Source organism: Vulpes vulpes, unplaced genomic scaffold (assembly GCF_048418805.1).
Source record: "Vulpes vulpes isolate BD-2025 unplaced genomic scaffold, VulVul3 Bu000000756, whole genome shotgun sequence".
Classification (NCBI taxonomy): domain Eukaryota; kingdom Metazoa; phylum Chordata; class Mammalia; order Carnivora; family Canidae; genus Vulpes; species Vulpes vulpes.
Window position 1 is genome coordinate 189,804 of NW_027325687.1, and position 15,014 is coordinate 204,817.

The 15,014-nt window shown below is 32.7% G+C and overlaps 1 non-coding gene across 1 annotated transcript; it reads right to left on the reverse strand.

Moving 5' to 3' along the window:
* Positions 1-2,949: 2,949 nt before the first annotated feature.
* Positions 2,950-3,054, reverse strand: LOC140596626 (U6 spliceosomal RNA). The gene has a single exon (XR_011998522.1). It is a non-coding gene; the product is annotated as a U6 spliceosomal RNA (small nuclear RNA).
* Between the last annotated feature and the right edge of the window lie 11,960 nt (positions 3,055-15,014).

Consider the following 15,014-nt stretch of genomic DNA (forward strand, 5'->3'; position numbering starts at 1 on the left):
TTATTATTAATGACCATTGTTCCTGCATGATGCTTAAAAATGTGATATCATTAATTTGCTTTGAAATTTACTCAAGTATAACTGTTACATTGAACAAACATCCTGTATGATGCCATCAGAAAGTGTAGTTCTTAACTCTTCCTATATGTGTAGTGTATGTTAATACAGGGTTGCAAGACTATATCTTCATCATCTTCATCAACACAAAAACATAAATATATATTGCAAAAGCTCATTATGTCTTATATTCAAACTCTATAAATTGTTTCTTTTTCTTTGGAAATGAAAGTTTTTGAACAAGCTAGGCAATGGAAATTATTTTTATAGATATTTATGCTACTACTCTCTTGGATTTAGTAGAAAAAAATCAGCAACATTATTATGTGTAGTCAGGGACCCTTTATTATTTCCCAGATGAGCCCTCAGATTTCTTTTACTATGGAATATCCATCTCTTTATCCTGATGTCTTCTTTAACTTTTCATCTTTGATTTATCTCTTCCTGCCCATATGCAGTTCTATTTTCTTTCTCTTCCAAGCTTTCATTCTTTCATTGAAAAATTTTGTTTTAATAGAAACAAGGAAAGGAGGTAAAGGCACTTCATTTTTAAGTATATGTAACTTTTATTTTAAACCTCTCTTCTGGGATGCCTGGATGGCTCAGCGGTTGAAAGTCTGCCTTAGCCCCAGGGTGTGACCCTGGGGTCCTAGAATCAAGTCCCACATTGAGATCCCTACATGAAGCCTGCTTCTCTCTCTGTGTATATCTCTGCCCCCTCTCTGAGGCTCTCATGAATAAATAAATAAATAAATAAACCCCCAAAAAACAAAACAAAACAAAAAAACCTCGCTTCTGTTTGCAACCTTCCCTGTGAATCCTATCTTTGGGGTTCATGTGCTTACTAAAACAACAGCAACAACAACAAAAAACAAAACAAACACAACAAAACAAAACAAAAACCGAAAAGACCTTGATAAAAAGTCCAGAAAAAAAAATTGTCTAAAGAGTATTGAGGGACCTCACATAAAACTTGCAGTTACAGGAAGCTTCTCTCAGTTACAAAATCACTTCTTGCTTTACAGAGTGTGATTTTATTTACTTTACTCAAAACTTCAAGATTGTTTTTAATCTGATTTGCCTATTGAGACCAATGTGATATTTAACCAGCCTCTGTTTCCTGATGGTTTCCCTCCCTGGCTTCTGAAGCTTCCCAGATGTATACATGGTGTGCTCTCACATCCTGTTACCGACATTAATATATTTCACCCTTGCAACTTGTCCTTTATGACTCTTCCTACATCCACCATTGCAGACTTCTCTATTATAATGTAATCTCGGCTACTATAAATTTACATTAGTTCAAATTATGTCTTTTTTTTAGATGAAATGCAAGCACCTTGTCCTTCAACTTTCAAGAAGGCTGTCATATAACACCGGAGGAAGCTGGCAACTTTATGGGAAGCATATGTTGAGCCCTCAACATTCACCAATTAATGACCCTAATGCAAAGCAATTTAAACAAGGAGGGAAACATGCTCCAGTGTCTAAGAGAAAACAAAACAAAATAAAACAGCAAGAATAAGATTATGTGGTTTGAAGTCAAGAGGATAAGTTTTCAAAGCCTAAACAAGTGATTTGTAAAGAATAATTCCACTTTCCATAAAACTGAGAACCTGTGAAAGCTGAGAACAAGAAATCTGCAAGCAAACTGTGGATGGCAGGGCAATAGGTTATGGTCCTGAGAATATATATATATATATATATATATATATATATATATATAATCCATTAGGATATATATCCTGTATATATATATATATTATCCATCCATTAGTTCATTAGATCATCATTTTATATATATATACTTTATATATATAATATATATGCATATATATATAAATTTTACATCCTCCCCAGCAATAAAGGGAGATATATTTGTGCAAAGGTAAATCTGGATGCAAATTATTATTTTTGGAGAGAAAATTATAAAAGCATAATCTGTTGGTACTGAAAGAACACAGAGGTTAATCAGTCAAAATCTCTAATCTTACAAAAGAGAACACTGAGGTATTCATTATTGAAAGTATAACTCTTAGAATATCTCTTAATTCTACTTTTCTGTTCTTAACTTTTACTACTTGTCCTTGGCACAATATTTTGACATACATTCTTTTTGTTCTAGAACATGTTAACTGTGCTTATAAAGACAAGGTCCCACAGAGAATCAGAATAACTTTTCAGAAACTCTGCCTCCCTCCCAAACTTCTCAATGTAAAATTATAATTTAGAGAAATAGCTGATTAGGGGCAGCTGGGTGGCTCAGCTGGTTAATTTTCTGACTCATGATTTCAGCTCAGGTTATGACCTCAGGATCCTGAGATAGAGCCCTGCTTTGGGCTCCACACTAGGCGTGGAGTATGCTTAAGATTTTCTCTCTCCCACACTCTGTCCCTTCTCTCCTTGTGTGTTATGTTCTCTCTCTGTCTCAAAAGAAAAAAAAAGGAAAATATCTAATTATTCATTTCAATAAAGATATAAATGTTTTTCAGTTTTTTATTATGAAACAATTGTTAAATTTTAATTCTTTTCTTTTTTTTTTTTAATTTTTTTTTATTTATTTATGATAGTCATACAGAGAGAAAGAGAGAGGCAGAGACACAGGCAGAGGGAGAAGCAGGCTCCATGCGCTGGGAGCCTGATGTGGGATTCGATCCCGGGTCTCCAGGATCGCGCCCTGGGCCAAAGGCAGGCGCCAAACCGCTGCGCCACCCAGGGATCCCAATTTTAATTCTTTTCTAATTCAAAGATATATACATATAAAAGTTGCAAAAGACAAAAAACTTATGAAGAGAAGTAGGAGAAAATAATCAGATATCCAATACTACATTTTGATGCAGTTTTTCCTATTTATTCTTATGTTTGTTGAAATAATTTTCTTTTCTTTTTTTTTTTTAATTGGAATGCTTCATGAATTTGGGCGTCATTCTTGCACAGAGTTTATGCTAATCTCCTTTGTATTGTTCCAATTTTACTATGTGTTGCTAAAGTGAGCACTATTAAAGATTTTATTTATTTATTTGAGAGAGAGAGAGAGAGAGCATGAACGAGGGGAGGGGCTGACAAGGAGGGAGAGGGAGAGAGAATCTCTCTCTGAGCACAGAGCCCAACGTGGGGCTTAATCTTATGACCCTGAGATCATGACCTGAGCTGAAACCAAGAGTTTGACACCTGACTGAGCCACCCAGACATATGAGAAGCAAGCACTATTGAAATAATTTTGTACATACAGAGTTGTGATCTATTCTATCATTTTAACATTGTTTGAGACAGTTTTTTTCTATTCCATTACACATTCAACAGGTGCATAAAATTTTGTCATGTGGCTGTATAATTGTGTGTGTGTGTGTGTGACCTCCACCATAATCATTTATTCCAGTATTTTATATATAAAATATTAGTTTTAAACATTATTACATAAAGATTTTTCCCCAAAATTTTAATGAATTATTTCCTTAGAAGAGATTCCTAGAAGTGTTTAAAATGTACTGACATTTTAAAGGTTAATTTGTTTTCTACAAATCTTTCCTCAGTTTATACTCTCTCACTAGTATATGAGCCTGCCTGCCTCACTACAGTTTTGCCAGTAATGAGTCCTAGAGACCAAATTATTTGACAAGATCAGGCTAGAAAAGTCATCGGTTAATTTAAAAATCTAATTAAAGTAGAAAGCACATTTTTTTCATAATTTTTCATAAAATTGAAGTGTGTATATGTATGCTAACTTGCCTCTGTTGATTCAGTCAAGGGCTTGATTTGTTGGCCTCTTTGCTATTATCTTTCTTGCATAAGAAAGATACATCCATCTTACATCACTACATTTATCAATTTTTGGTTTTTTAGCAACAAATCAAGGATACTTATGAATAGGAATACAGAAACATTCTGACCTTTAAAGAAAAAATTTGCCTCTGTTTTTATGTTGTTTCATCCAAATTGGTTTTGACATAAATTGTTTTAGGCAGTTTACTCCTTTCAAAGCATACAATTGAATGGATTAGTTACATATAAAAGGGAAGGTAAATACATCTCTGTGGTCTTCATAATCTTTTTATTTGGTACTGGACATTCCCTATATCTCATTATTTTTGGAGTAGAAACTCATATGGAAAGTACAGGAAGATAAAGTTTAAAAATTATATCGAGCAGATCTCTTATCTTTATATTATTGTGTACACAGTAGTCTTGACTTGGCCACATGGCTATTTAAGTAGCTTTGAGTTTGTACATATTGCAAGAAGTTTTCTCGTACTCTTTGTCACTGATAAATACGGTGCTGAGCTGGAATCAGGATACCCGATCATTCCCCCACAAGAAGTTCCTGTAATCTAAGGAAGGACACGGGGGGGGGGGGGGGGGCAAACGGCCTGGGCAGCAAAAGAGAATTTCTTCCCCTCACAAGAAAGCCAGAGATCTGAGTGCTGCAACCACACTTCCAAGACTGCATCCTACTTTATCCCTAAGGATGACCGTGGAGGTGGTGACAATGACCATGACCATGACAGCAGGCACTGAGGAACTGAGCTAAAGGCTCTACAGCATTATACCATCGAAGTCTTCACAACAACTCTGTGGAGAAGACGTGAATGAGGAAATTCATGACTGGAAAGGTTAAGTACCTTGCCCAGTGTCTCACGTGGGGCTGTTGGAAAACCAGAAATCTGGTTGACTTTTGAGATCATGCTATTCTAGTCTTTTGACTGGGTCTTCCATCAGATCTTCCTCCTCTGCCAGACCTTATAAGCTGAAATTCCCCCTACTTCTCACCCTATGTCTCCATCAAGATAGCTTTAATGATTGACCATACAGACTAAGAACTTCAAAGTGTTAACAACCCTAGATTTTATTTTTTTAGCTCCAAGTACATATATCCCATGGTCACTGTGAAGACAAAAAAAAAAAAAAAAAAAAAGATAGGAATTCCCAAAACTTATGAATATATTGCCTTATTTTGACAAAAAAAAAAAAAAAGAGTTTACATTTGTGACTAAGTTAAGGATTTTGAGAAAGGGAGATCATTCTGGGTTATCCGGTGTGCCCATTGTAATCATGATTCCTGATATAAGGAAGGCAAAGGTGTCAAAATCAGAGACAGATGATGGGATGACAGAGGCAAAGCTTGGAGTGGAGTACTTTGAAGATGAAGCAAGGGACCTGAGCCAAGGAGTATGGAGGGCCTTTAGAAGCTGGGAAAAGGCAATGAGGTAAAGTTTCTTTGAAGTCTCACAAGGAACACAATCCTGCCAATACCTTGATTTTAGCTCAGTGAGACACATTTTGGACTTCCTTGTGTTGTTTCAAGCCACTAGGCTTGTGGTAATTTGTTACTGAAGCAACAGGAAACTAATATAGACCTTTTTTTGTGTGTAAAAACTTAATTACTTTATTTAGTTGAGAGAGAGAGAAAACATAGGGAGAACAGTGGGAGAGGGACAAGCAGGCTCCATGCTGAGTGCAGAGCCCATCACAGGGGCTCAATCGCAGGACCCAAGATCAAGACCTAAGCTGAAACCAAGGGTTGGACTTTTAACCAACTGAAACACAGGGGCCCTGGAAATTAATATAGTCTTATAAATGATGTTTGTACTTACATACTTCAGTCATGTGCTACTTAGTATGTGAAACTAATACCAGCCAGAAACTGTTATACAGTAAGGAACAATTCTTATGTCTCAGTTTTGTAAACTCTATTATGCTTCTTCTCATGACATTAGTCAACATGTATACTTTTTTGGGGTGTCTTAAAGTTTAGTTTTTAAAAGAACAATAACTTATGAAAAGTTAACAATTATAGCCTTAAAGTGTTGTAGAATATGTCGATCAATTAAACCTCTGACATTTCAAAATAAATCAAGGAGAAATGAGATCTTGCAGAGCTATTTGTCAGAATTGATTTTAATTTATAACTAGAATGTGAATCATGGGTAGATTCTGTAGAATATTTAAAAATCAATTATTCTTTTACCTGAAAGTGAATAAGGAAAAGGAGGACTTTAAAATGTGAAGAACTTTACAGGGAAGATAGTGACAGTGAGAAATTATTATGAAAAATATTCAGACCCAGAAGAGTCAATACAATATTGAAAGACAAGAACAAAATTGGAGAACTGATGTTAGTTGACTTCAAAATTTACTATAAAGCCACAGTAATCAAAACAGTACTGTACTGGTGAGAAAAAAAAAAAAAAACAGATAAAAAGGTGAATGGAACACAACAGGGAGCCCAGAAGTATATCCATGTACATGTAGTCAACTAATCTTTGACAAAGGAGCAAGGGTCATAAGATAGAACAAAGACAGTTTTCTTAATAGTAGTACTGGAAAACTGGACATCCAGATGCAAAATAATAATAATAATCTACCTGCATACCATGCATCCTTCACAAATGTTAAATCAAAACGTATCACACACTGAAATATGAAATGTAAAACTATAAGGCTACCAAAATATAACACAGGAGAAAACTTAAATGACATTGGGTATGGTAATGACTTTTTGTGGATAATAACAAGGGCACAGTTCATGAAAAAAATAATAGATAAGCTTGACTTATTTAAATCAAAACCTCTGATCTGCTAAAGACAATGTCAAGAGAATGAGAAGACAAACCACAGACTGGGAGAAAATATTTGCAAAAGACACATGCAATAAAGAATTATTGCCCAAAATATATGAAAAGCACTTAAAACTCACAATAAGAAAGCAAGTATTCCAATTAAAAAATGGCCTAAGACTTTAACAGACACTTTAGCAACAACAGCAACAACAAAAAGTAGTAATGGCAAGTAAGTATCTGGAAAAATGCTTCATATCGTGTGTTATTAGGGAATTGCAAATTAAAGAAAAAAAAAAACACTGAGATACTATTACACATCTATTTGAATGGCCAAAATCCAGAACACTGACAACACTGGCGAGGATGTGGAGAATCAAGAATTCTCATAAATTACTGGTGGGGATGTTAATAATATAGCCACCTTGGAAAACAGTGTGATGATTTCTTGTTTGAACTTACTATATGACCCTGTAATCTTGCTCCTTGGTATTTACCCAGAAAAGTTGAAAATTTTGTCCATAAAAATATCTGCACATGGATGTTTATAGCATTTTTATCTGTAATTTTCAAAATTTGAAAGCAACCAAAATGCAGATGACTGAATAAATAAGCTGGTGCATTCCAACAGTGTGATATTACTGAGTGCTAAAAAGAAATGAGCTATCAAGGCATAAAAGACATGGAGAACCTTAAGTGTATATTACTAAGTGAGAAAAGCCAATCTGTCATGGCTACATGCTGTATGATTCCAACTATGTGACATTTTGGAAAAGGTGACATTATGGAAACAAAAAGATTAGTGGTTGCCCAAGGTGTGTGTTTGGGGGAGAGATGAATAAGCAGGGCAGAGAGAATTTTTATGGCAGTGATTGCAATGATGGAAAAATGTCATTATATATCTTTCCAAACCCATTGAATATATATTAAGAGTGAACTTTAAGGTAAGCCACGGACTTTGGATGATTATGATGTGTTAGTGTAGGCTCATTGTTGGTTAAAATGCACCATTCTTGTGAGTGGGGATGATCTATCAGGGAAGCTCTGAATATGTGGGGCAGAGACTGTACAGAAATCTCTGTACTTCCTTCCCAATTTTATTTTAAACCTAAAACTATTTTAAAAAATAAAGAAAAAATATTCAAGGGAGAATATATACTTAAAAACCCTTTGAAATAATTGTCCAGAAAAAATTTGAAATGTTTTCTATTTCATCCTCTAAAGGAAATTAAGATTTTTTTGAAGTAGTTCAACTGTATTTCTACCTGCACAAGATATAACAGAACCCAAAGGTTTGCTTCTAGCCCCATTAGGTTCAATTTACATATAATGGAGATTTTGCATCCATCAACACCCAGTGATGGATAAGAGCAATTTCAACTTGACCTCCATTCTATGGATAATTTTAAAAGCAGAGTAATTTAAAAGTTATAATCAATTATTGATATTACTTGGCTTCTTAAACATTATGTGATAGGTAGTGGTTTAATAATGCAATATGAAAGTGATTAGATACATGAATTAGGGTTGTTGGTATATAACGTTGCTGGCTTTTTTATATGCATTAATTAAAATTATTTGTCTGATATATTTGATTCATTAGTGGTGTTTACAGAATTATATATTATTATGATTTAACAGGGATAATATTGTCTTGTTACAATGGGAAAATTCTTACCTTCATTCTCTAAATACACTAAAGTCCTGAAAACATTTGAGTACTTTAAATAATGGATTTAAATGTTTTGCAATGGTATTAAACGTCAATGGGCTTCTGTTTCTAAAACTTCATATATTACTTTCTTACATTTCTCCATTTATATTGAACATGTTTGGGTAAAAACAACTTATTGTTGGAAATAATTGCTTTGAAGAAATGATCTGTTAATAGACATTTTTACTTAAATATGAACATTTAGCAGGAACAAAGTATCCAAATTTGGATAATTTGATTAAATAGATATGATATTGGTTCTTGATTAAATACACATGATATTAAATTTTACTTCTAAATTTCTATTCTTCAGTAGAAAGCATGTGAAAAATCAGGGTGCCTAAGTGGCTCAGTTAAGTGGCTCAGTCAGTTAAGTGGTTCACTCCTGATTTCAGCTATAGGTCATGACTTTAGGATCTTGGAATAAAGCCCTGTGTTGGACTGTACACTCAGTGGGAAGTCTGCTTGTGGATTTTCTCTCTCTTTCTCCCTCAGCTCCTCCCCCTGCTCATGGTCTCTCTTCCTCTCCTCTCTAAAATAAATAAGTAAATCTCTTAAATTTTTTTTAAAGAATGTGAAAAATTACTAATATAAAAATGAAAAATATATCTGTACATGAGAACTTGAATATTTATATACACACAAAGATTTGTATATACCAAATTTATGTCTTTAACTACATAAATACGTATGCATATAAATGTGCCTCTATTTTTAAATATACAAAGAATTCCTAATAATCAAATAATCACTAGTCAAATAAAAATACTTGATAATTACATATAAGTTAGCAATTTTAATATATTCAAGTATATTCATTTTTCTTGTAAAAATTACAACCTACATGACAGTTCTCTCTATGTGATAATTCCTACATTTATAATATATATTATTTCTTTTAATTATCATAATAATCATGAGGAATATATTAAAATGAGAGGTTGAAAACAAAAAAAATAATTAGAAGGCATCAAAGAAAAGATTTGAAAAAACATGTATCAAATACACAAAAACATACCTTCTTAAAATATATGCATCATTCACATATATAATAGAAAAACAACCAAATCAGTAGACAAAGGGGAGCAGACACAATGACTAGCTTACAAAGGCAGAATTTGTTTTGACTGTCTGTAAAGAAACATAATCCTTGGGACACCTGGGTGGCTCAGCAGTTGAGCGTCTGCGTTAGGCTCCAGGCCTGATCCTGGAGACTGGGGATCAAGTCCTACACAAGTCCTACATCGGAGCCTGCTTCTCTCTCTGCCTGGGTCTCTGCCTCTCTTTCTGTGTCTCTCATGCATAAATAAATAAAATCTAAAAAAAAAAAAAAAAGAAAAGAAAAGAAAGAAAGAAAGAAACAATCCTAATAAGACCATACAAGCTCTCACCCAAGGCAAGTTTCACCCATGAATTTCCAGGAGCTGTCAGGTGGCAACATAAAACCCTGCTCAAGGTTCATGCTGGTGGCAACAACTTTCCATTCCATAGAGTTAGAGCCATACAGGTGTGGTGATGAGAAAGAATGTAAGCACATAACAGAGCAGGTACCTATTGTAGTAGTTCAGTTTTTCATAATGTTTTCCACCTTAGAGACTGTGGGTGAGCAATGCCAGATGCCCATATACTATTGTCCATTGCTACTCTACTTTGCAAAGACATTGGTGGATATTAGTGGCTTCCAATGGGAATAATAATTCAATCAAAATAGGCTGGATCATAAAGATGGTTCTTTATTTTGTGAGTTTTCCAAAGTTTCTAGAGCTTCTCTGTGAGCAGTTTTAAATTTCAACCTTACATAAAGTACTTTAACAGCTTAACTTGGCTTTCTATTAAAGCTATCTTTCATTGTCAGTTTGACAAACAGTAATAAAATTAATTATTTGTTGCAAATACCTGTAGTATGCCAGGTACTGTGCTAAATTTACATACATTATCTCATTCAGTCTTCATAATAGTCCTATAAGATAGGTACATACATAAAACACATTTTTTTTCTTTCTTTCTTTCTTTCTTTCTTTCTTTCTTTCTTTCTTTCTTTTCTTTTCTTTTTTTCTCTTTCTTTCTCTTTCTCTTTCCTTTTTTTTTTTTTTTTTTTTTTTTTTTTTAACTGATGAAGGATGTAACACATAGACTGCTCAAAGTTACACAACTGGTCAGTGTAGAGCTGGACAGTCTGATTCCAGATCTTACACCCATTGTAGTCCTTGGACACCAATAATCCAATCATAGAAATAGGGGAACTATTCAAATAGATGTTTGATGAACTTCATTAAGAGTCAAGCAGAGTCAAGCTAGTAGTTAAGACATCCTCATTCCAGTGCTCACATTCTTAATCACTACTACCTACCCTCTCTTCAAGAGGAATCAGTGACCAAATTGGTTTGTAATGCTAAGACACATTTTACATTTCCCAACTAAGTTTGTTCTGAATAAAAAAAATGAGCAAACATCTGAATTTCTTCTTTTAGGATACCCAAAGAGGAAGACTTATTGAAAAGTCTGGGAAAAAAAAAGAATGGAAATATTCTTAACTTTATGTTTACCTATTACTTATTTAAATTAACAAAATTAATCACAGATTTAAATTCTGTTGTCACAGGTTCAGAATTATTTCCCATGCATTATTGTGCCAGAAATGACACGGGGAAATTTCTCTCCCATAATTTATTTTGGAAAATTTAAAATTATAGAGTAACTACATCCTGATAGAGGTATTTGTGAACATATTACCAGAATCATTGTTTTTTTAATTTCCCCATGGGAATATGTTAAAGAAAGTAGAAATACTAATCTAAATAATCTACCTTAGAATCATCTACCTAAAAAAATGGTAATCATGGTGAAAAATGTTCCTACCCAAGTATTCTAGCATTGTTAGCCACTACCATAGTTCCATGTTTGGGATATCTGGAATGTTATATGAGGTGTGATGTAGAGGGAAGCACTCTTTTGGATGTATGCCTGTTTCCTGGAATTTACCCTGCATCAGCTGTGAAAGTGATCCAAATGTTTAGGTTTATTTGAAGATACAGCAACTTCTGGCTGACATCTGGTCTAGTTATTTGTGGTCAAAGTACACAATTTCTCTTTTTCTTTTTCTTTCTTTCTTTCTTTCTTTCTTTCTTTCTTTCTTTCTTTCTTTCTTTCTTTCTTCTTTCTTCCTTTCTTTCTTTCTCTTTCTTTCTTTCTTTCATTCTTTCTTTCTTTCATTCTTTTCTTTCTTTCTTTAGATTCCTTCCTTCCTTCTTTCCTTCCTTCCTTCCTTCCTCCCTTCCTTCCTTCTGTCTCTCCTTTTCCTTCCTCTCTGTCTCTTCTCTTCCTTCTCCTTTCCTTTCTTCCCTCCTGTCTTTCTTCTTGTTGTTTTTATTAAAATTTCAGATAAAGATACAAGGTTGGTAATAGTACCTTTTTGAAACATTTTTATAGAAAGATAATTCGGAGGCTGTGATATATTCTAATGAACTGGACATTTTAATGTATTGTTAACTTTAATTTTTACTGTAAATTTCTAGCTTGGAATAAAAAATTACTTTGATATGTCATTGCATTATATTACTTTTCATGTGCAGCAGAAGGCATTAGTCATTTATCAGCATCTTGACCTGGTGACATAATAATAATAATACCAAGAGTTGAAGTTAAAAATTTGAAATTACAGCTCTCAAAAGTAGAAAATGTTGGAGATAATAGAAAATTATTCAAGGGGCACTCAGAACCTAAGTCTGCCTTAGGTTCGGATTGTGATTTCAGGGTCCTAGAATTGAGCCCCACATTGTGCTTCCTGCTCTGTGGGGAGCCTACTTCTCTCTCTGCCTTTGTCTCCTGCTCCCTCTGCTTGTGCTCTGTCTCTCTCTCTCTCTCTCTCAAATAAATACAATCTTTAAGAAAAAAAGAGAAAAGTATTTGAAGTCTGTGATTTGTCATTGATCTTATAATTTTTTTTATATTTTAATCAAAATTTTAGCTGATTAAAAATTTTTAGCTAATTTATACCACTCTTATTTGGTAAGGAAAGTAACATTTTATTCTTTTGGTTGTTATTGTATTATTTTTAATAGTCCTGAATACTATTTCCAAGGTTGTTAATATTTATGATTCTTGGAGAAACAAAATTACAGTATCTGAAGGCTAGCCTTTTAAGGGAACTTTAATTTCACATTTTTGATTCCACATTTTACAGTCTACCTGCTTATTAACCAATACCTGTGTGTATTTTAAATATTTCATGACTTCACTACTATTAACTGATTTATTACTGAAGGTCTAAACCAGCCCATTTGAAAAATTTACTTCGTATTTGTATTCTAGTTTCCTATATTGAGGCATTCTATTAGAAACTTTTCAGAACTTATATTTTTTATAATCCAAAGGCATACATGACATTTCACAGAATCTATTAAACTGGAATAATGATTTTATCATAAGATACTATTTAACTCCCAAGACTAAATATTAGATAAACATAGACATTTTAGTTTAATGAGAGCTAGTTCTTAGCTATTTTACATCTTAATTTATTTTGGATTATTAAAAGTCATATCTAGATTAGAATTCTTGAAAGTATATATATTTCTGTTTTGAAAGGGGTTTATTGGACAAATTTAGCAGAAATTAAAATTAAATCCTGCAGCTAGAAGGAACATGCTCAAAAGTAGACTAAAATGCTTCTCCTTGATTATGAAGTTTTTGATTAATAAGAAATGAGACTATCAAACATGTTAAACAAAAATGAAAAAAAAAAACTTCCTAAAACCTAAGGTAGTACTTAAAACCAAATTCCATTTTATTCTAACATTTAATTAGATTAATAGATTTTGGTAGATAAAACTAGATAGATCTTGAATTACCTGAACATCAACATATTTATCATCTCTTTTTGTAATAATACAATATGTAGGATATTATTTTAGAAAGTAAAGAATCTATAGCATCTGTGAGTCTTCTAAAATGTCACACAAACTATATGACAGGTTGGTTATCATGTGTAATTGTTCCTAAGTATTCCTAAGTATTCATTGTTTCTATGGCAACAGGAGGAATAAAAATGTCTCTGCTTCACTGGTTCTTAGTTCATCATAAAATATTGTTTCATTATGCTTACAGAAATTCACAGAAGAAAAATAATCCTCATTTAAAAAAAACTTATAGATTTATCTGTATTAAGAATGGGTCCTTTGTGCTGATACAAACCATTTCATACTTACATAATGCACAGGTTTACTGGTTTCTATCAGACTTTCTATTTGTCAATCTTCCCTCCATTTTCCTCTATAACCTATCTTTTCACTAATCTACATTCATTGCTTCCTTCATCTTAGCTCAATTCAATATCACATGATTATCTCCTTAAATACTGAGAAAGTTCTAGACAGATTCAATATACATTCATGATGAAAATGATAAAGAAAATGGGACTGGAGAGATATTCTTTTAATATGATTATATTTCTCTACTAAATATCTCATATATATCTCTATGATTTGGCAATGTAGTAGAAATATTCTTAGCCAGGACAATTAAATAAGAGAAATCAGTTAGAGTTGTAAAAACGGGCAATTTAAGGAGTAAAATGATCTCTATGTTCAGTTAATATGATAAAATACATAGAAACGCCAGAGAATCGATACTAAAACTAATTCAACTATTAATGAATTGAGTAAGTTGACCAGGATATAAAATTATCATATAAAGTCAACAGTCTTCATATATACATTTAAGATTGCAACAAAGAAGACTAAATATAAAGACATAAATTTCACAAGAAATGTGTAAGATCAGCATGAGGAAAAAAATTTAAAACTAAATAGAGATGAATAGATAGAATAGATAAAATAGAAAGTCCAAAACTAGATGCAAATACATATAGAAATTTAATATATGATAAACTGGCAAATCAGTTTACCAGGGTAAAGATTGACTCGTTAATAAATAGTGATAAGACAACTAGGTAGCCATATGGAAAAAGCTAAAATTAAATTTGTCTCATATCATATAAGAGATTACTACGGATGGATTAGGTATCTAAATGTAAAGAATGAAGCCATGGATCTACTACAAAGAAACATTCATGAATTTCTCTTTAGTTTCTGCATAGGGAAGGCATAGTGAGTGTGATATAAAATTCAAAGGCATTAATTGAAAAGACTGTTGCATTTGACAACATAAAATAAAAATGGTTGAAAAAAAACAGTATTTAAAAATATAACTGACTTAACTTGTAGAGAAAAATTGCAACATTTAAAACCGACCAAAGGAAAGTGTCCTTTTTAAAATAAAGAGACAAAGGATCAAAACCCTGATAGAAACTGAGAAAAAAAAAAAGAAATAACTAAAAGAATCACAAAAAAATAGAAAAAAATGTTCTTAAAATATTCTATCATAATTAGAGAAATAATAGTTTAAAAATGCCGAGATCCTACTTATCATGTATCTAATGTACAAAAATTAACTACGTAATATTGAAATTTTCAGTGAGGCTGTGGGGAAACAAACTCTCATATTTTGCTAATGGGAAAGAAAATTAGTAAAATACATTTTTGATAAAATCTGGTAATACTTAACAAAACTACCTACACACTTACTCTTCAATCCAGAAACATTTAAAAACATACACTAAAGATACACCCCCAGTAGTAAGAATACATTTGTGTACAATGTTATTCGTTACAGCATTATTTGTAATTTCA